General features: G+C 45.6%; 1 protein-coding gene across 6 annotated transcripts in view; it reads left to right on the top strand.

Moving 5' to 3' along the window:
* Positions 1–22400, top strand: part of BDNF (brain derived neurotrophic factor) — a 70893-nt gene that overhangs the window by 25833 nt on the left and 22660 nt on the right. Inside the window, exon 1 of one of the 6 annotated variants that reach the window (XM_079972231.1) lies at positions 6100–6287. The exons of 3 other annotated variants lie outside the window; for them this stretch is intronic. The gene's annotated coding sequence lies outside the window, so the exon portion shown is untranslated. Of the gene's footprint in view, positions 1–6099; positions 6288–6623; positions 6637–6907; positions 7004–22400 lie in introns of those variants that run through there. 2 more of the 6 variants (XM_079972234.1, XM_079972235.1) reach the window with 2 other exon arrangements.

The raw sequence follows: 22400 nt of genomic DNA, 5'->3' as shown, positions 1-22400 counted from the left end.
AGTATGGGAGGAGGACAGGAATAGTTGGACATACGTAACTAGGAAACACACATAAACACAATTAAATATAAAATGCTGCTAGTAGTATTAGAAGTCACCTCAGCCAATTAAAAAGTATTAATAGAAAAAAAAATACTCTGGTGTCAAAACTCTGAGTTCATTGACATCACTCTCATTTGTATAATCGGGATTAATTTAGATTTCCTGACAGGGAGAAACAAGAATCCAGGACATTTTCTTGACCTTTTCTTCTCAGAAAATTGGTTTGGGATGAAATCACATTAACCAAACAGATGGTTAAATAGATAGCAAGGAGAAGTTTGTTTATGTTTTTAAAGAGAGAGAGAGAGAGAATCCTAGGAGCCTGTTATAGGTAGATTAAAATGTTGCTCTTTTGAAGGTTGGGGGAAGTGTTTAATTTTAGCTAATGAAGTTTAACCTTTCTCTTAAAATGTTAGAAATCAATCACCTATAGCCCCACTTTCCCTCTCAGTGGAATAGCTTCAAGTGGCTTACAAACATAAAATCTAACATTAAAAAACAAAACCACAGTGATCCAATCAGTGAAATGCAGCTGTTCATACTAAAACCATCAGCAGCAAAATCATCACAAGAACACAAAGAGCAGTGTTTCAAGTGGAATATTTCCAATTGCTAGTAGAAAAATGGATGGGGGGGGGGAGGGATGACCTAAATTCTTAGGGCAAGAAGTTTAAGGTGCCACCACCAAGGGTGATCTCTTGCTCATAGTCACTAATCTTGTCTCAGGGGTGTGCAACAGGGATGCAACAACTGATCTTAAAGGCTGGGCAGATTCACATTAGAGGAGACAGTCATTTGGGTATCTAAGGTTTCATAGGTAATAGCCAGCACTTTGATTTGCACTCAACTGCAGCTCCACTTAGTACATGTTACAGTGGTACCTCGGGTTACAGACGCTTCAGGTTACAGACTCCGCTAACCCAGAAATAGTACCTCGGGTTAAGAACTTTGCTTCAGGATGAGAACAGAAATCGCGCAACGGTGGCACGGTGGCAGCAGGAGGCCCCATTAGCTAAAGTGGTGCTTCAGGTTAAGAACAGTTTCAGGTTAAGAACGGACCTTCAGAACGAATTAAGTTCTTAACCCGAGGTACCACTGAATATAGTTTGTAGGAAATGTAGGCTAGACCCATACAAGGGGGAAAGGTGAGGGGCAGGGGAGATAATAATGTTTCAAGAGGGGCGTGGAGGAAAGCTTTTGAATGTATGAAAAGGAGGAGAGGACTTGGGGAAGAATTGCCCTCCTTCAGCATCTGTGGTTACACTTCAAATTTCCAGTCCAGTACGCTGCATGCAAGGGAGTTAAAGCTCTTTCCAGGTTCGTTTCTAACTCAGTGGGGAAAGGGAGGGGGCTGCTATGGCAGATGCCAAGTCTGGCTGAGGAATTTTCCATGCCCCCTACATTCATCCATCCAGCTAATAGCAAGCAAGTTGCCGACACTGATAACATGGTGAGGCACAGTCAGTATAAGGATGCTGGAAAGGCCGTTAGGGTTGCAAGCTGGAGCTGTGGAGAGGTGGAGGGGGTGGAAGTGGAAGTGAGAGAAACTATGATGTGACATAAGATGCCATGGTTGTCTGTGAGATCCCTCAACTTTAACCATGTTTATAACCATGTTAACCAGGGTTAGTGTTGTGTACCACTGAGGTCAGTATGCATTACAGTGGTCTCTGCATCTCCTTTTAAAAAGTAAAAGAAACAACTCCAAAAGTTGCAGCTGGATATTTATTGGGACACTCCAACATGTCACAACATAGTTATAAGTTTGGGAGTTCTCCCCAAAATCAGGCAAGATATTACATAAGGTGGGGAAGGAGTTTAAACATTAGGCAATTTTAAACATTTCCAAGGTGTGGAGATTCCAGCCTGCACAAGTCTCTGCTAGGTGCTGCCGATATCAGCTTACATCCCTAAGGTTCTAGGAAAATTAAGCCATGGCTTCTCCCCATTTTGGGGGAACATCAAGCCCAGATCTGCCTCTTATACATAGTTTCCTAGTTCAGCAGGGAGAGAAAGAAAAGTTGAGGTAACAGAGTTGGGTTAGATTCTTGTCTAAGACCTTGGACAGCTGCACCCAGTCAGACTAGACCTCTGGTCTTCAACTACGACCATGCAAAATACATGGTAAAAAATTAAGAAATGGGTCCCCCAAATGCATGTTTGGATTGAAAGTGCGGCCCAGGCCTGAGAAGTTTGACTTGGTCTTACTTGGCCATTAAGCCCCTCCAGACATCCTTTTCTTTGCACTTTCATGAAGATTTGTGCTCATAATCGCATTGGGGCAGTTATATGCTTCATATGCAACTGGAGGATGCACACACAGGCACAGTGGGCAACTGTGTTCCTGGAGACCTCACATTAACACCTCTCTTTTAGTTAGTGATGACTGCATACATCCACTGGCACTGCTAGGAGGATGACTGGGGAGGGATGGCGAGTAGTGCAAAACAAGGAAGTTTGATTTGAGCCACATAAACTTATAAAATATAAACAATTGTACTCTGCACATGCTTGAAGGTACCATTTTCTCACTGATGTGTGTGCACTACAAACCTGCACACATCTAGGACTGTGGATGGAGTCTACCATGCACACTTCAACAGCCTAGGACTTTCACATCTCTTTTTCTTTTCTTTTTGGCAAGGGTCTCATGTTTTTTAACACTAGATACCACAGAGAGCTTCAAGAGGTGAAGCATTTCTACCTGTCACATACCTGCTTAAAGGCAAATGAAGGCCTGCTTCTTTAAGACAGCAAGCTTACATGACCTGTGGCACCTGATCTTTCTCGAAATCAAACACTTCCCTGATGCAATTAGAGGCAGGATATTCAGGAGATGTATTCTTGATCACACTGTAAGTGTGATCCCTCTAAAAAGAGCTGCTTGTAGAATTACCTATTTTGTTCTTATTAAATCTAAGGTACATTGGCCATTTCCTTCCTCCGTATTTCCTTCATTCATTCTTTATCACCATCTTGATGGATTCTTGCTCCCTGGAAGGGGAAGAGGTGCATATGGGATTGTCTGCCTCATGTACCAAAATAGTAGAGCCCTGCTGGATCAGACCAAGAGCACAGCTAGACTAAAACCCTGCTCTCACAGTGGTCAAGCAGATGCCTATGGGAAGCCAGTAAGGATCTGCTTGTGATTCTCAGCTGCTGGTATTCAGAGGTACTGTATATTGCCTCCAGTAGCAGAGACAGAACATGGCCAGTATGGCTAGTGGACACTGGTAGCCTTATCCTCCATGAATTTGTCCAATTGCCTTTCAAAGCCACCAAAGTTAGTAACTATCACTACATCATGTGGGAGCAAATTTACTATGTGCCTGTGTGAGGAAGCACTTTCTTTTGTATGTCCTGGATCTTCCAACACTCAGCTTTGTTGGCTGGTCCAAAGCACTAGTATTATGAGAGAGGGTTCATCTCTACAATGTCCCCCCCCCCACCTTGCTTGTCTTTCCCCCCTAAATTAAGATACCCCAGAGGTTACCTCCTTTCTTTGTAGAGGAGTTGCTCCAACCCCTTGACCATTTTGACTGCTCTTTTCTGAAACGTTTCCAATATCCTGTGTCTCCCCTCTCCTTTTGAATATCCTCGGCTGGCCTTGGGTCCTACGCAACTTGACTTGAAGGCAGCTGGGCACCATTTGATGGTGTACAAAATACCGTGAGCCACCCTTGCACTGTTGTCTTTGCTTGGTCTATCCGTTAGTTTACTAGTCCCAGCTGAGGCTGCATACTGGGCGATGTAGTTAACCCTTCACAGTACAGTGGTACTTCCGTCTTGGAAGTCAAATGTTTCAGTTTACAAAGGTGCCTCGGAAGTCAAACAGCTTCCACTGAGTCCCCCTCCCCCCAATTTTCTCTATTGAATTTGCAGACCACCCTTTGCCCCTTGGTTTTTGAACGTTTCGGAAGTCGAACGGTCTTCCAGAGCAGATTATGTTCAAAAACCGAGGTATCACTGTGCTACAATTCCCAGCACCCCTTAACAAACTACAGTACCCAGAATTCTTTGAGTAGGAATAGAAATTGCACCTTAAAGCTATAGTGTGTAGATAGCCTAAGACGGACATTTGCTGTCTGTGCGATGGGCCTGGGAGATGGTTTAGGAGCCTTGATCTGCAATCCTGAACCCCTTGAAATTCCTGAGAGGACATGTAGAGGACTGCAATGAGGACCACATTTCAAAATAGTTATGAAACCAAAATCTTTGGCAGCACAAGCTAAAGGCACAACTGCAGCAACTTTTTAAGAAAGGAAGAAAAAGCACGAATACTTTACAAAAAACTAAGTGTTTCAGCTTGATGATGATATTTTTTTTTTAAAAAAAATTGTCCCCCGCCCACCTGACTGGGTTGCCCCGGCCACTCTGGGCGGCTTCAGCGCTTTCAAATAAATGCCTCCTTTTCGCAAGGTAGGGAAAACCCTCTTCCAGAGTTTTAAGGAGAAAGCGAAACAAGTGACGAGGGAGCATCATCGAGCACGTGCCAGGGGCGGCAACCGGAGGCTGGCAGCGATTTTTCCTCCCCCTCCCCGCCCCCCTAATGGGAGGCATCCTTCGCATGCGTCGGGATTGCGGTTCCTCGTTAGTGCTGCCAGCGGCGTCTCCCTCCGAGAGGCGGGCGGGGCGTCACGTGACCTCCACGCATGGCGCGCGTGGCTTCCCGTCCGCACATCCCACCCTAAGCGGCGCTCGGGAGGTTTCGATCCGGCGCTAGGCTGACCCGAGGCGAGCCGCTGATAAACAATGCAATCTCTCCGTCCGGGCCAAGATCAAAGGAAGCTGCTCAGTCGTGTGTGAAGGGGCGGGGCGTGTGTTGCAATTATTAACCTCCGCCACGCAATTTCCACTAGCAATAATTTAATCTGTGTTGGCGGCATGAACGGGAAAGAGCTGCGCGCGCGGGAGGGGACGAGTTGCAAAATTTGGGCAAGTAGTGGCGCGGGGGGGGGTCTCTTTTCTCCCTCTCGCTTCCCAAAGCAGCCCCGCAGGAGCCCACTTGGGGTGGCGCGCTTTTGAAAGGAGGCGCGCTTTTGAAACAAAACAATAAATTAAGTTTTGCGGGGCTTTGTTGTTTTTTAAGCGAAAGGTGAGTTTGGGGTTGCGTTGCTTCTGCCTGTCTGGTTCTGTCTGCGAGAGAATCCGCCGGCTGGCTGGATCGAGCACGTTTGCCCGCTGCGTGTTCTCTTCGAAAGTGACTAGTTGTAACGTTACCCGGAGCCTTCATTAATAAAGAATGTTTGTTATTATCTTGATTGCATTCTTAATAGGCAGACTATGGAGAGGTCAGTGAGGGAGCTATATTTAAATGGATCTGGTTTGTTTAATGCACGAACAAGTAAGCCAATCTTTTCCAGCTTTTTAAGGGATTTCGTAACATTTCGAGAGGAAGCCCCAGTTCCCTGGATTTTTAAATTGCTATTAAAAGCGAGTCACTGGAAGGGGGAAAATAATAATAATATAAAAGTATTGGTATTCTACCCATCTCACCGCCGTTCTGCCCAATCCACTTACTCCGGAGTAGTCCTATTGCATTGTGATGGGGGGAGGGGGCTTGAGCATGACCAGCCTACGGATGGGTCTGGCTCAAACTAACCTGGGAAGGCATAAGTCTCAGCAATATGCGTGGCTGTTACTGGCTTTCAGTTGTTATTTGCAACTTTGCTTCGCGATAAGGGGTGGGGGAAGCGATCTGGGTGTCTATTCCAACCCGATCCTCTTCCTTCCCTAGAGAGATCTGGTCGACCAACCCTACCCAGGCAGGGACAATAAAGTTTGTAGCAGGCGAAAGGGAGCCCTCCCCTTCTAGGGAGCAAACGGCATTGGGATGGGGTGGGAGAGGCAGCGCGGTTCCTTTAAAGCGGGCACCCCAGTCCTCGGCGTTCCTGCTGGGAAGCGGCTTGACCAATCGAAGCCCAAACGGAGATCTAAATAATTCCTGAGTGAGCAGAAGCCAGCCACGGGGGGGGGGGGGGCAGGCGGGCTCGTGCGAGAGAGGCTCCTACGCCAGCCCCCCCTCCGCCCCGCTGGGGGGGGGGAGAGGAAGGGAGAGAAGGAGATCAGAGGCTCCCCACCACGCTGCTGCCCTCCCACCCTTCATAAAGCTTTGATGAGACATTCGAGCTGCTCGCCTCCTCCTGTGTTTCTGGAGCTGCAGGAGGCGGCTGCAGGGACTGGACGGCTGGGAGACGATGTGACTCTCCGGAGGAGACCCCAGCAGGCTTTGTGTGGACGGCAAGGTAGGGACGGGGCGGGGGGGGGAGGAAAAGTTGACTCGAGCCGAGCTGGGTGGAGAGAGAGGCGCCCCGGAAAGGGGCAGTAGCAGGGGCGCCAAGCAAAGCGGGAGACGCGAGAGGGCGTCGGAAGGGGAGGGCTAGGGAGCTGCGGACCCGGGGCTCCGGCAGGACCCTCCGGGGTGTGGGTGTGTGTGTGTGTGTGTGTGTGTGTGTGTGTGATTCCCTTCAAGAAGCTGATGGAGCACCGGGCGGGCGGGAGGGAGGATTGGGAGCGTGGAGATCGCGGCGCCATCTGCCCGTCGGGCCCGTCCGCTTCCTCGGAAGTAAAGCCCGAGAGCGAGCGCAGCCCTAGGTAAGCGTGGAGAGGGGGGGGGCGGCCCAAACGAGCGAGGTTTGTTGTCCGATCTGCCCCTCTCGGGTGGTGCCCCCAGAGCACCAGACACCTGCTCGCTTCGCGGCTGGCAGGGACTTGGCGCCCTCGCTGCCTCTGGCCAGGCTATAGCACGACCTCGCTCACCAACGCGCGCACTTAGTTCTCGCTCGCTTGCTCGCTGCCTGCAACTTGCCGCGTACTTTCATCTGCGGAAAGCCCACCCGACGGAGGCGGTGGGTGTCCGAGGGCGGCAGGAGAGAGCAAGAGAGGCAGGCGCGCCGCTGGAGCCCACTCGCTGGAGCCCAGGCAAACAGGCAGGGCTTCCCCCGGCTGGTCCCATCCGACGGTACGTGGAGAGGAGGGGTTCCCCTCGAGGCTGCAGCGGAGGAAGCGGGTTTGGGGGCGGCTGGCTGGCTGCCTGCCTGCCTGCCGCGCGATTACTGGTGGGCGAGGTAGGGGTTCCCCTCCTTTTAGGGGAGCCTTCTTAAGACTGCAGCTGCGGGTTTAAGGAAGGTAGGAAGGAAGAGTGGGTTTTTGTGACGGGGGGGGCGTGTCCCCCCCCCCAACCAGCAAAACAACCCAAGCAGCGCTGCAATTGAGATACTCCTTGGATTTTTGTGGTGGTCTAGTTGTGTGGAGCGAGTTTGTTCGGGTGGTGGTTTTGTGCGTTTTTAATGGGACAGGGGGCCCTCTGCTGGTCAGAGAGAGAGGCGCAGCGGCTGAAGGCCCAGAGGAGAGGGCGGGATTCCAGAGCAAAGCGCCGCCGCCGCCGCCAACCTCTGAATGGGAGTGGGAGGCCTTCTGCTCCACGCAGCTGGGCGAGGTGGGATCATCCGCGTCAGGCTCGATGCGTCTTACATCGCTGGCTCGGAGGGGCCTCGCATCCAGAGGGGGATTTCCTTGTGTAACATGATGTGCTAGAGGAACTTTTTTGCATGAGCACTCCTGCCCAGATGAGAGCAGCCAGGGCGCGGGGAACGCTGTCTGATGACAGCAAAGGCAGGCAACTGGGCAAGGAGGCAGAGAAACGCTCTAAGCGACGGAGACCAATCTTGTATGTGTGAGAGATGTAGGGAAGCCAGGGAAATGGTCGGAACACTCTCTCTCTGAAAATTACTGGAGACCAATCTTTTAATACAATGCCCACCCACCAATGTTTATCTTAATGATTAACGGGAGGAAGCTGCCAAAATATTTGGGTACAGAAATGAGCTTGCAAGCAAAGAATGCAGTTCCTAATGGATTAAACGGAGGGGCGGGGGGGGGGACATGGGGACAAAAGTGAATCTGGGGGAGCTGTTCTTCACACGGGTTTGAGAATTAAGTCTAGGCTGCAGTCATTATACATTTACATGGTAGTAAACTCAATCGGCTTAACTTCTGAATGAGCATATATGGGGATGCACTTTTAGATGGGGAACTGTGGATTTCTAGATTTGGACTGCTGCATTGACCATGCTACCTGGGACACATGGCAGGCGGTTCCTTAGGGCGAATATGGTGCTGCCCCACCATCCTCAGTCCATCTTCAGGAGTTGCACTGCCTGTCACCTTCCTCCACCTTGGTCTCAATATTGCCCCATGTAATGCAGGGAGGAGGATGGGAACAAAACAAGTATTAGTTGGCTCTGGCTCCACCAGCCAGTGGTGGTCTCCCTGCGTACAACCCTGCTTGTCCCATAGGGCACCAGCCAACCCTGGACTCTGACAGGCTGCTGGAGCCCCACCAGTGACTTTGAGTCCAACAATATCTGGACGGTCGATTCCAGGGTAGATAAATTTATGGATAAGACATCTGTTTATACACATTAGCTATGATAGCTTAGTGGAACCTCCATGTTTCAAGGATCAGGATGTTTTGATCAGGATGCTGGGGTGCATAGATTTTAACCTGCTCCAGGGAATGCAAGTCTGTTGCAGCTAGGTGCTTGGGAAATGAGTGACATAGGTTTGGCTGTGTGCAGTGGTGGCTGCATGGTCCATCTCCCCACCAGCCCAAGAAACTGGCCATGTTATTAGGAGTAATTCCCTCTAGCATTGCCTCAAGTTCCTTCCATCACTGTGATTCAAACTCAAACTTGAGTGTCATCTCCTGGAAACAAAAAGTTTCACTCATTCTTCAGTGTATGTAGAGGTATATTTATGACTTGGGCAACTTAACGTTGTTGTTGTTGCTGTAGAGAGAATTAGGATGTGTGGCAGCAGCAGTGGGGATGCATAACCGCCTAGGTATGACACACTGCCAGAGGTTATAAATGGAATGTAACGGGAAGTTACTCTGTTGGCTGCAGCTCAAAATTATGCATCTACACAAGCCAGCAAGGCTCAGTAAGTGAACGGAAAGAGACACTTGTTGAAATGTAACCTTTACTGGAATTTAAAACACGCCGGTTACCATAACTGGAATTCCAGGGCTATAAAGTTATTTGTCCTTTTTGTCTACTTCGCTAGACGGAAGTCTGTGTGTGTCTGTGTGTGTGTGTGTGTGTGTGTGTATGTATGCTTTCCGTAAATTATTAAACTCCTTTTATATTGTGCATTCAGTCGGTGGATGGGGCAAGACAACTTAATAAAAGCAAGCAATCTCTATATATTTCTGCAATACTCACCTGTGCATTTCATCCACTCATTCCAAGAACAGAGAATATTCATTTCCCATTCTTTGCTTTATCAGATCTGCAATAATTTGTGATCCCAATCTTATCACAGTGACCAGGATTCAAAGAGACCCACATGGCTGTCTAAAGTGGTCTCGTGTGCACACAGCGATTCCCCCCGCCCCATGGTCCCTTGACCTTCTGCAGCATCTTACAGTGTGCGCACATCCACACCAGGGCTTGCTGTGGAAAGGGAGAGACTGGGAATGCTCAGTGTACAGATGGCACTTCGAATCCTATCCATTATTTGAAAGTGTTCATCCCATTCATTTCCATGCACCTTATCTACACGAAAGTTTAGTTAGTACTGTAACAGAACTTGACTCCGCCATTCTCTTCCCCACAGAATAAGCACTTTCCATTTCAACAGGGATTGTGTTGCTTTGGCCATTTGAGGATCTGGTTGTTCAAGATCTAGACTATTTTGAAAATTCAACTTGCAACCTGGGGATTCATAGGTTAGTTAAGCATTGCATGCATGACAAAGCATAACCGAGGACCACAGATTAAGCTCCTGCCACCCCAGTCCTGAATGTGGAATGAAATCCTGTTATTTTAAATGCATCTTGGATCCAAGTAAGTTTGATTAGGAACTTGCTGACATACACATGAAACTGTTTGATAGCACTGAGTAGCATAGAGGATTATGTACCCCATCCTAGTTATTATCACAACTCTCTTAGCATTCGTATTTAGATCTCAGGCGCAGGAGCAGAATTAGACTGCTTTGTCAACAAGACTTCATAATGCATTATAGCACTTCACTGTGCTTGACACACTTCATATGCATTGCCTTGAGAATCCTTACGACAGCCCTGCCCAGTAGATCATTATTATCCCCATACTGTACTGCTGAAGCTGATAATAGTGGCTTGCGTAAGGACAGCCTTCCCCCACCAGGTGCTTTCCAGATGCTTGGGATGACACCTCTGTGTTGTGCTGCCTGGAGCCTGATGGGAGTCATCGTCCAAAACATCCGGAGGGCACCAGGTTGAAGAAGGCTGCCTAAGACCATTGAACAAATATGTGGCTAAGGTGAGATTTGAATGGGGGGGGGCAACCAATTCAGTGCATGTTTACCCAGAAGTAAGTCTCACAATGCTTAAAGGGGTTTATTTCTCTCTTCCCACCAACCATCACTGCTGCTGATCGCAGCTGCTGTCACTGTCCTCATCAACTTTCTTTAATTTATGTTAAAGTCAGTGTGTCTTACTTCCAGGTAAATACAATTCTGCTTATGCTACAAGTCACCTAAATGAGGTGCTTTTGAAAATGCTACCTAGTAATTATTTTCAGATGGCCAAACAATGAATGAACTATTTGGCAGCTTTGTTGTGTGCTATTGATTGCTCTAATTCTTCAATTTTTTATAAGATTAAAAGAGCAATGTGTTACAACCATGTGCATTCTTTTTTCCCAGAATTGCCATTAGCCTCTCGCCTTGAACGTTAAGGGTTTTTCTTTTTTCCAAAAGTACTTTTTTTAATTACTTTGTTTGCTATACATTTTTTTTTCAGGTTATTACCGTTTTGAGATCAATAACCATTACTTATTTATGCTTCTAGTAACTGAGTTTTAATGTATGCAGAGAATCTATCCTGGTAGTATACAGCAAGTACCTGTGTTATCTTTAATTCATGGATTGATAAAAATACTCAGAATTGAAACCATTGTGATATTTATAAATGCACGTACACACAGAGGCAATGGTCCAGGCTGTGTGGCATGAGTAAAATAAAAAGATAATGATGATTACTTGCTTATACTGCCCCATTGAGTGAATTTCATTGAGCCACTGACTGGCAGCATGAATGACAAGGCTTACTATTTCAGTAGGCATGTGATTTCATCTGGATCATCTGCAATAAAGGAGTAATGAAATGGTATTAATTCTGGAGCACACTGCTAGTGTGGAAGTAACCATCCCTTGCTCACTCATGTTTCCATCTTTGTGAACTCTTACGTGCTGTCCAGAGAAAGTTTCTGAATAAAGACAGGCCTCGCCACTCGCATCGTCTCTCCCCATATCTGGAATCGGGGATGAAAACTGGTGTCAGCAAGTAGGGAAGAAACTTTGGAAACTGCCTTATGCTGAGTCATGCCATTTGGCCATCCAGTGCAGCGCTGTTTACACTGGCAGGCAGCAGCAGTTCTCCAGGATTTCAGACAGGGATTATCTACCATCCCTGCTTGGAGATCTTTGGTACTGAACCTGGAACCATCTCCAGGCAAAGCAGATGCCCTACACTGAGCTATGGCCCTTCCTCATTCATCTCCAGGGAACTACAGTGGTACCTCAGGTTACATACGCTTCAGGTTAAAGACCCCGCTAACCCAGAAATAGTGCTTCAGGTTAAGAACTTTGCTTCAGGATGAGAACAGAAATCATGCTCCGGTGGCGCGGTGGCAGCAGGAGGCCCCCTTAGCTAACCCATCAGGTTAAGAACAGTTTCAGTTTAAGTACGGACCTCTGGAACGAATTAAGTACTTAACCTGAGGTACCACTGTACCTGAAGCCTATCTAGCAGCACAGTTTGAATTCCCTCAGAAATGGCTCTCTTCTACTCCTGTGAGCTTCTCAAGCTACAGTTCACAGGGTTCTTCTTTTATGAGGGAGGTGATGCTGTGCTCTGGATGCATGGTGTGTGTGTAGCCCTTGAGAACTAAGAGAGGATTTGAACCCTTGTCTGACCCTCAAGCCAATACACAGCCCCATAGGAGGTGCACCATATCATGTATGTGTGGCAAAAGCTGTTCCTGCTTGAATTCCCTCCTCTGTGCAAATGGCCCACCATGGTGCCCACCGTGCCTGCCCTAGGCCTTGTTGCCTATAGTGTTAGGCCTGTCTCTGGTAAAAGGGATTGGGGCCTCCTCTGAAAGAACAGAGGAAATACAACTCTTTGGGTTCAGGCCAGTATATCTCACTCAGGGCTGAAGATAAAATCGCTACTTAACTCTCAATATGAGGCAATTGAAAAAGAGCTGTTCACTATTGTTTATTTAATGAAAAGAGATAAAAAGAAAGGCCTTTTCTTTGAGATTCAACAACACGGAACAATTTTCCCTCTGTAGTACTGCCACTTAGTGTTCAACTTCACTGAATCACAGCTGGAAAACCCATTTTAAAAAATTGCACTCTCTGTTAGAGTTCTATTTTTCTTGCTACAGGGAGGATGTCATCATTCGAAGACTGTAAATTGTGGTTGGCATAACAAGCCAAAAGTCTCGAGCATTTTATTTTTTTACAAATCACTTGACGGAAGGCATAAGGTTGTGTGCCATGGCAGGAGATGAGAAAAGATCCTCCTGCTTATTTAAATGGGTGTTTGGTAAGAACTTTGTGGTGGTACTACTTTTAAAAAGTCATGGGGAATGGGCACTGGCTGCATTTGTGGACCAAGACTAAACACAAGTTGTCTCCCCAAAGTTTGAAATTGAAATAAATGAGCTGCTTGCCCTGTTCTGCTTATTTGTCCAGGCTCAACCAGGCTTTTGCACAATACGCACTTGCTTGTCACTCCTAAGAGAGAGAAGGATAGAAAGAAAGACAACTTTCAGTAAAGATTTGTTTTTAACACTCGTGTTCTACAATTGTTTCCCTAAACTGCTCATTGAATGAACCCAGAGTCCAAAAAACTGGTTTTCTTGTTTCAGTCTCAGTAAACTCAAAAGGTACAGCACGGAAGAAAACTGAACTTCACAAGAGTTGTAGCTATCTAGAATAAAGTCAAGCTATTTTCTTTGGGAAAAGAGGTCAACAGGATGCTACGAGAGCTCTGAGCAGAGGATATCTTTAGCCCGAGCTGTAATGCTTACTCTTGTTTTAAGTGGCTGCTTCTTTAATATCTACAGATGTTGCTTCCAGCCTTTGATTTATGGCCGCATTGGAAATGTTGCTCAGTATGCTGAGCATCGTGACAGAGGCTCCTGTGTGAGCGGATATATCCCTTTTAATAGGTTAATTACTAACCTGCATTGACTTGTTTTCACATAATTGTTATGAGCACTCAGCCCCCTCCCCTGCAAAATTGCAGCTTAATGGAACACCTCTTAATCATCTCTAGGAGAGGTTTATATACTGGCACGCTCCATCTTACCAAAAACTGAACTGTTTTCTCTTGAGTGTTTTGTTCTGAATATGAACTTAAGGAACAGAGCTCTGGCTTAGGGAAAAAAAGAACAAACTCTCTTTGTATGTCACTAGCACAAGGGGTACCCAAATAACATGCCCTTTACTTTTCACCCTTGGGGCCAAGCTACACATTACTTGTGTATAATATAATCCTGTCATTTTTTATTTTTTTATTTTAATTGTAAACAAAGAATAGCATTGACAGGCTGCAATTTTGCAGGGAAAAACAGCATGCAATATATGGATTGCCCCTTATTTGATAAGCAGCAGATCAACATTAAACCAAAGTCCATTGAACATGTTTACAGTCTGTATACTGTAAACTACTGTATGCTGTAAATTTAAGTATTTGCATTACAGTTAGTTCAGACCATCTGAAGGTCATGGGTCTTTTATAAACTCAGCTTTTGTGCTGTGCTGTAGTCGAGGCAGTGACATTCCTTTGACGAACATAGGATAAGACTGTGAAGATATGCCCCATCTTCTACGAAAAACCCCTTAGTTTTGTTATTGGCCTATGACAGTGAAGATCATGTAGGGGCTGAGGTCACTCCCTTGGTCTTTGGGATAACATGCCCTTCCAAATCCCCTTTCCACAGTGGTGTGGAGCAACATAACATCTCTTTACCCAGACCTGTGCAGCACAGTCAACATCTATTGTTGCTCTACTGCTGGGTGTGGGACAGAAATAAATGAGGACAGCATCAATCTCATGCCATGCACACACAGAGAGGGGGGAGAGAATAGTGTCATTTTCTCTGTCCACTTTCCCAATTTTGTGCATAATTTTATACACTGTAAGTTGTATCCAGCTAACATTTACTCAGAGCAGAACTAATTGGATACAACCCGTCTGTTATGGAAATTTCTCTTTTCTACACTTGCACTCCAGTGCATTATGCCCAACAAAGGGATTAAGTCTCCCCTTGCATCAATGCTGGCTGCTTAGCACATGATCCCATGTCCTGCTGTCATACCATGGCAGAACAGCTGGTACAGAGAAATAACAACTTGTCCAAGGCTGGGCAACTACTTGCCCACTGAGTTCTTCAAAACCAGAAGCTTCAGAGAATGCAACCAATCTGGGACAACATCCACAGCTCTTCCCACTGAAGAATGCCTGGTCTCTCTCTGGCCATATCTGTGATATTAGTTATAACGACAACTTTCTAAGATATACCAGTATTGACTTTCAGCAGGTGTGTTTCTCATCACTATAAAGCTGGTCAGTTCCTCTAGTCCAGCATGTTGCACTAAGGCAGAAGAGTCCACAGCTAAACATCCTGGACAGGGCAGTCTGTGATCTCTCTCTCTCTCTCTCTCTCTCTCTCTCTCTCTCTCTCTCTCTCTGTGTGTGTGTGTGTGTGTGTGTGTTGTCAGATGAAACCCAAACAAAGCTCTCTGTCTTTGGAAAAATATAGTGAGTAAATAAACGAACCTCTGTGTTTCAAAATATGAGTCAGCAATATCAAAAGCAACACGATGGCCAGAAACAATAACAATGTGAAAAACTTTATGGAATAATTCAAAACATCAAAACTAACAAACTTAAGTCTCTGAAAGTCCTTAAATGAATCACTGTGCCAGACTTTACCCAGCAGAGAAAAATATAAACAGTGAGCCACAACCTGTTTAAGTGGCTGAAGTGCAAATACTACGGTAGCTTGTAGATCACTATAATTAAGGTTGCTATCCTATCTATATACTTGGGAGTGAGTCCCCCTTTAATGGGCCTTTCTTCTGAGTAGAACCTGCATAGTGTTGTTCTGTGTCTCTCCTAAATTGGCTAGAGCTGAGCTACAGATTACTGATGGATACATTATTTAGAATTGCTAGGTTCTCCTTTTCTGCTTGTGGGCTTCCCACAGGCCTCTGGTTGGTCATTGTAAGAAGAAGATGCTGGACTAGATGGGCCACAGGTTTGGCTCAGCAGGATCTTATGTTCTAAAGAAGCTTTCAGAAATTTGGAGGAGCTAAGAATCTTCCATTCCTGGAGAATTACAGGGTTGAATCCAGAGGTAGCTTGTCATGCTTTGGTCTCGCAGAAATGGGATTCTGTTTATTAATTACGTGGACTTCTAGCTTTCATTGTGTAGTTCTCACAAGGCAGTGCACAAGTAAAACAAAAACATAGCATGGGACTAACTTGTCTCATTGATTTTAGTGGGATGGGCAGGGCAATCTTAACCCCCTGATTCACTCTGCTAGAGGGGTTTAGGATGTGGCAAAGGTGTCCCTCCAACAAGCTTGGATTCAGAGGAAGTTGAGGAGCAATCGTGGCAGATCCACTGCTGCATTTGGAGGATTGCCTCAGCAGATGATCTTTCTATGCAGGCAAGAAGGAGGACCTTCAGCTATCCTTGTCCCAGATTGTTTTAAAGTAAAAAGAGACCAGCACTTTTAATTACGTTGGAATTGGGGACCCAGTTAATAACTGGGCAGCTACATTCAGAAGTTTCCAAACATAGGCAAAGCCATGTTTCAAGTATTAGACACTATGTAATTTTAGCAGAATGTTTCAAGAGCACAGGTAACTATGACAAGATCCTTTTTATTCAGGCAGGGTAATAGCTGAAACACCAAAGGATATTTGGTGAAAGATGCTTTGTGCAATGGTCAGATCCAATAGCAACCCCAAGCTGTCAACCTGATCCTTTAGGATTAGTGTAGCTCCATCCCAAAGAGTTTGAATGCCAGTGTCCCAAAATGTATTTATTCATGTAGATCATTTGCATTCCATGCTTTGTCTCAAAGAGACACTCAGGGCAGCTGTAAACTTAACCATCTAAAACTTTATTGGCTGGATTGAGACCCAGTTTATCAGCACTCATCCAGCTTGTTACAAGTCCTGGCACTTGCTGAGAGTGTCCAGTGCCTCACCTGGACTAGATGAAAAGGAAAATCTAGGTGCAGATCTCCAGATCTCCACATGACTACCAGCAGCAGTTTTGTGAAGGTGTTTAATAGCACTGGAGGCAAGGGGCAACAAAAAAGCTGGATCATCCCAGACAGGTGATCTGGAAGGATACCATGTCAATAGTACTCTAAGCCATGGAGAGGTCCAGGAGAATCAACTGTGTTGCATTTCCCCCCTGATTATCTGCCAGTGCAACTATTCTAAAGCAGCCAAAGCAGTTTCAGTCCCCAAAGCAGAATGGAAGCCAGACTAAAATGGGTCAAGATAACCTGTTTCACACAGGGGTGCCTAAAGTTAGGCAGTCACTTCCCACTCATCCAGCTATGTTCAAGATGACAAGTGAATGAACTATGTTTAAGAAGACAAGGAGAATGAGGAAAAGGTAGGGAAAGGGGGATGGTATGGAAAGCAATTGACTGATTCCACAAGCAGCACACAATTAGAACAGCATATCTGTGTCTTTCTCATGAATAGATACATTTGAAAGCATTCCATCTAGCTATTTCAGATGTGAGAGCTACTTCCAGGATCATACTGATGACTTACATTTCTAATATGGAAAGTAGGTTCAAGACATGGGCATGACCCCAAAGGAGTTCTTGCATCTGGAATTGGTAGTTGGAAAGGTTTCATAAATAGGCCTACAGTCATAAGAAAGACAGGGATATGCTGGTCTGCTTCCAGACTGCACATATCTAACAGCAGATAGCACTGGCTCTCTTGTTTTTGGCTATTACCCTTTTCCATGACAAAGAAAACTTTTTAAAACTACATTTGTACCATTGAACCTATACATCCATTTGTCATAATGACCATTTCAATTTCTTACCAATTATATATATATATATATATACATATATATATATATATATATATATCCCACCCTTCTTCCCAAAGGAGCCTGGAGTAGCAAACAAGAGATAAAATAAAAACATACTAAAAACAATTCCATGGAAGGTCTTCAGTAAATGCTGAAATGGCAACAGGGGTGGTTCCAAATGGTATATAAAGTGTCACAATCTTTCAGGTAACCAGATCCCAAGTGCACTAGGGCTTAATACCCCCAAACCAGTGCTTTGAACATAACCCAGTAGCTAACTGGCAGCCAGTGCAGTCCTTTAAACAGCCGGGCTAATGTGTTGGTGATATCCTGCCCCAGTCAAGCCACTGTGTTTTGCACTAGCTGCAACATCTGAACCAGCCTCAAGGGCAGCCCCCCCCCCCCCAGCATATTGCAGTATTCCAGCCTGGAGGTTACCAGCATATATGGACAACAGTGATCAGGCTTTCCCAGTTCAAGCAACAACTCTAAATGTCTTTTCAGCTGAAGGTGGTAGAAGACACACTGGCCACTGAGGCCACCTGAGCCTCTAGTGACAAACAGGGCAGCGAACAAAATATATTCATGAATTTCACTTCAAAGTTTTGTTTGTTTCTAGGACTTTTTTTTTTAGCCACCCTACAATTATCTTATTTTATTTTAAAATTTTGCATCCTAAAACTGGTAACCAAAGAAGGGACATGAAGGTATGAAATACACACTTGTGGGTTTGTTTGTTTTTTACTGCAGTTTTTCTCAGATTGTCTCTTCAGCAGAAAGCACTGCTACCTCGCAGATCAACTTATTCTCCCCAGCTAATATTAACAGTTCATTTCCCTCCAGTTCTAACTTCCTTGTTTGCAGCCAGTAATTTAGAGCCAGCACCTGTTCGCATCTTTAGACCTGTGTCATAAAGAAACAAATGCTTAAGATAAGAGCATATTGAACAATGTGTCAATGCAATATCACAAACCACTACAAGACTATCTCCAAACACCCCTCCCCCATCCAAACAACCCAGTAAAACAAGTTTTGGTCCCTTCCCACCTTTTTCAGTGGAAAAAAATAGTCAAATGTCAAGGATTAGCATCAGTAACTAGGTGCATGTTTACCTTTCTGCTTTTGCCAGCAGGGTACTATTTGCAAATTAAATTTCTTGGGTCTTGCTACAGGTGGCCACCAAGGCTTGGTTCCATGCTGAACGTGTGCATCAGATGCTGAAGATGCAAAACTTCATAAAGGATTTGTTTTCAGTTTAAATTAAAAAAAAATCCATTTGGAAGGAAACAATTTAGCAGGAAGGCGTGCGAGGATGTGAAAGAATGGCTGCTCCCACTGTGTTTATGGTTGGTTCATACATGCCTCACTTCAAGGCACCACACCTTATTCTCAGTAATATTTTGCATTCTCTGGAGCTTCTGCCCAGTGGAAAGTTCACTTTGCATTCTAATTTGGCCCAAATGTTACTAATGAATTGCCTTGTCATCCTGACTTTTGTTCTGTACTCTCTACACCCAGATTTCTTGTTTGTCTGGTCCTTATGACTGCAACGTAGTGTATAAATGTGCACAACATTTTGCAAACCAACAGCTCCCTGGGGAGGAAGAGGTTGTGGCCGCAAGAGGGATGGAGGTAAAGTGATCCTTTCAGGTTTCACTGTCAGAGAGTAATCCTTTACTTTCATTATTCTGGACCAGAATTATGGTGCCACTATGCGGCCTCTTGAGTGAGATGGGCGCACAACCCCAGAGTCTGTCAAGACTGGCCCGTACGGGCAGGGGTACCTTTACCTTTACCTTTATGTTGGCAGAAAGGCCAGCCAATCCAATGCTTAACCCTGGAAGGGAAATTCTCACAAGTAAGAAATTTAAAGGGGGGAGGAGATGGCAAGCACATCCCCAACAGCATCCCTGGGAATGCCACCACAGCCCACCAATCATGGCCGGTGCTAGTAAAGACATCAACACAGGGAAGGAGCCAGTGAACTAACAATAGGAATATGCTCAAGGCATGTGTCTCACTACACACAAGGCAACACCACTCATATCAGCCCCAATGGCACAGCCAGCAATGACAGGTCCAGATTTTTAATCCCTTTGTGCTTTATGACAACCACTGTTTTGGAGCACAAACGGAAGGAGGGAGAGGTTATACAACGTGACACCTGCACAACTACCTGCCTGCACATAGCATACACAGCTCCCCCCCCCCTTGGAAAAAGCTTCAAAACCCACCTAAGGAAGGGAAAGATTCGTTTTTTTGCCAAGCAGCCAAGGGAATGGGGCACACACACACACACACACACACACACACACTGACAGCCACTGCCATTAATGAATCACTGAACAGGGCATAGGACTAGCAGAAGCAGGAGACGAGTTTGAGCCCTACCAGGGGGAAGCGACCCCACACGCCGTTAGCGTGCCTGGCAGGGAGGAATGTCATATCAGGGTTAATGAAAGGAAGAGAGAGCACCCTGGACTCAAACCCACAGCACAAACGTCACACAGCAGTTGCCTAGCCACTCAGCCATAGTAGCAGGCAGCAGTCTTTACCTGCCCCACTCCCTGACAGATAAGATGTCAGGTATAGTGCAGGTGGTTTGGCTTGGGGAAACAGCTTTACAGGCCAAATTAGGCCCACAGATCAGAGGTTTCCCCAATGCTGCTGTAACCTGGCCAGCAATGACAGTGCTTAGAGAAAAGTGTCTGATTTTTGCCAGCAGAGGTTGCCTGCATGTGGGGATGAGAGCCCTCTCTGAATTTCCCTGTATTTTCGGGGAGGAGGATGTTACAGAATTATGGTTCAAAGAAGACACAGTATTCACATTTGGCAATGTGACAGTGGGGAACAATGGGAGAGTTGGAGCAGTAATACATTAAGCTACAGCATGTGTTTTCCTGCAGCCCGTGATTACATGTGTCCCTGCCTCCACGTCTTTCCCTGTTCTCTCGTGTTCGCACTGCCAGTTCCTTGGGGGCAGAGACGTGTCTCCTTGTACTATGTCCCGGAGGGACATAGTAGTGGTAGAAAAAAGATACTGCACTTTTGCTCTGTTAGGTTTTGCATCACGATGTGACATCATCAGCATCAGCGCATCATGACCATAGTGTTTTGCCAGTGCAGTTAATAGAAAGAACATCCCTCATGCTGCTTACAGAGTCACATTTTGATGTCTTTCTTCTTCTTACATTTTCTTCCAAATATGAAGTAGTATAAATCCATATACTGCACTGTATTACAGAGTACATCTAACTAATCTGTACAACTAATTTAAACACACATAACAAACGTGTGATGTTTTAAAGAGCAATACTACTAGCTAAAACTCAACATTTAAATACACAGGTTTTTCTAAAGTGTAACAGGACAGTATCACGATCTGAAAAATTGTGAAACTTGCTCTGGGTCGCTGAGAGCGTTCTGTGAGTTCTCTAATTGTTCTGAGGTAAAATAGAAGACAGAAAAAGACAGGCTCTGTGTGAAGCCACAAGTGTTTCTCCACTGTCAGCTGTCTTTCCTATTGGACATCATTGGGTTTCTGAAGGATAATGGACTTCACCCATGGTCTTGAGAACAGATACTTTTAAACACATACAAAACCAGCAATGCTTGCAATCTAAATATGTGCTCTGAATGGCTTTTCTAGAATTCTTTTTCCCAACCTCACCTCCTCCTGCCTGCCTATGTCAAGCTCTTCACATATTTAGGGCTCTGAGAAAAACTGAGTGGGAACATCACTACTTGCACACATGTAATCCCACAAGCAGAACCAACAGGATAAATGGCCACACCCCCTGGATTGACATAATTATTATCAGCATGGGAAACAGGACCACACGAAGAGATGGAGGTCACTGCCAAATCCAAGCTGCATCTTGGACTCTTGCCACTGATGTATATAACTCTCTGTGACACGGCAGCAGCATCCAATAATCTGCACATAGTTCTATGTATGTTTAGGACTATGTGCCTATCTATATATTGATATACAGTGAGTGCTAAACTGCCCCACCGCCATGCTCACTCTAGCTGGGCCTGCCTCACCACTTTTGATGTTATGATCAAGAGCTGGGAAAGAGTACAGTGATACCTTGGTTTTTGAACAGAATGCATTCCGGGAGTCCGTTTGACTCCCGGAACCATTCAAAAACCAAAGTGCAGCTTCTGATTGGCTGCAGGAGTGTCCTGCAGCCAATCGGAAGCCATGGAAGCCACGCTGGATGTTTGGCTTCCGAACATTATTCAAAAACTGGAACACTCACTTCTGGGTTTCGATTGTTCGGGAGCCGATTTGTTCAGGAGCCAAGGCTTCCAAGGTATGACTGTATAGGCAAAAGTAGTCCAAGGAAGGAGTGGGTTGTTGGAAGTGCAAAAATGGATTCTGGGGAACTTCAAATATTGAACCTGTGGTTTTCTGGAGCACAGAAGAAGTCTGTCTCCCCATATGCCTTCTTTGTTTATCGGAGTCAATAGTATGAGAAGGTGATAACAGACTTCCTGTAAGATTTCAACACAGACCTCTAGCAAAGTAGAAGTTCAAAACAGAGGCACAAACAACAGCAGGCAAGTGACCCAAAATGGAGTCCTTTTGTATCAAGAGGAGACAAAGTGCTTAGGACTTTCTAAACCAGGATGACCAGTGCCTTTTTGGTATCTGCTCCAGTGTCCAATCCAAGAAGCAGACTCTGATGCAACCTGGGACTCTCCATTTTCCCTTTTCTTTTTCCATTTTCACACTGCTTTCCTCCTCCTCCTTTGGTGCCTCCCTCCTTCCTTTCCAACCCCATAGCAATGGTTGCCTGGAGCCATCCATGCTCTCCTGATCCTTCTCTAGATGCCCACATACACCCCAAGTAGCATTTTGTTATATAAAAGAAAACCTCTCTTCCATCACCCCATCCAGGTGAAACTTATCGCATCTGCCACATGCTAAAAACAGAAGCCTGGCCAGAAGCAAAAGATTGTAAAAATGGTCCTGCATAGAGCCCTTTAAAAGAATAGGAACAGGGGAAATATTTATTAAGAAATGTCATGCTTACAAAATTTCTGAAGGGTATTGAAACCATTAAAAGATCAGGCTAAAATCAGTTTACAACCAGGGAGATAAAAACATTAAACCATAGCAAGAGAGCTCTGTATTCTGGGTGGCAATATGAAAAAGGTCCCGTCTTGCATCTTAGGTTCAACCAACCATGTTTCTGAAAGTGGTGGGAA

The sequence above is a fragment of the Podarcis cretensis genome, assembly GCF_951804945.1.
Source record: "Podarcis cretensis genome assembly, chromosome: 1".
Classification (NCBI taxonomy): domain Eukaryota; kingdom Metazoa; phylum Chordata; class Lepidosauria; order Squamata; family Lacertidae; genus Podarcis; species Podarcis cretensis.
This window is presented reverse-complemented; position numbering and strand designations above follow the sequence as displayed.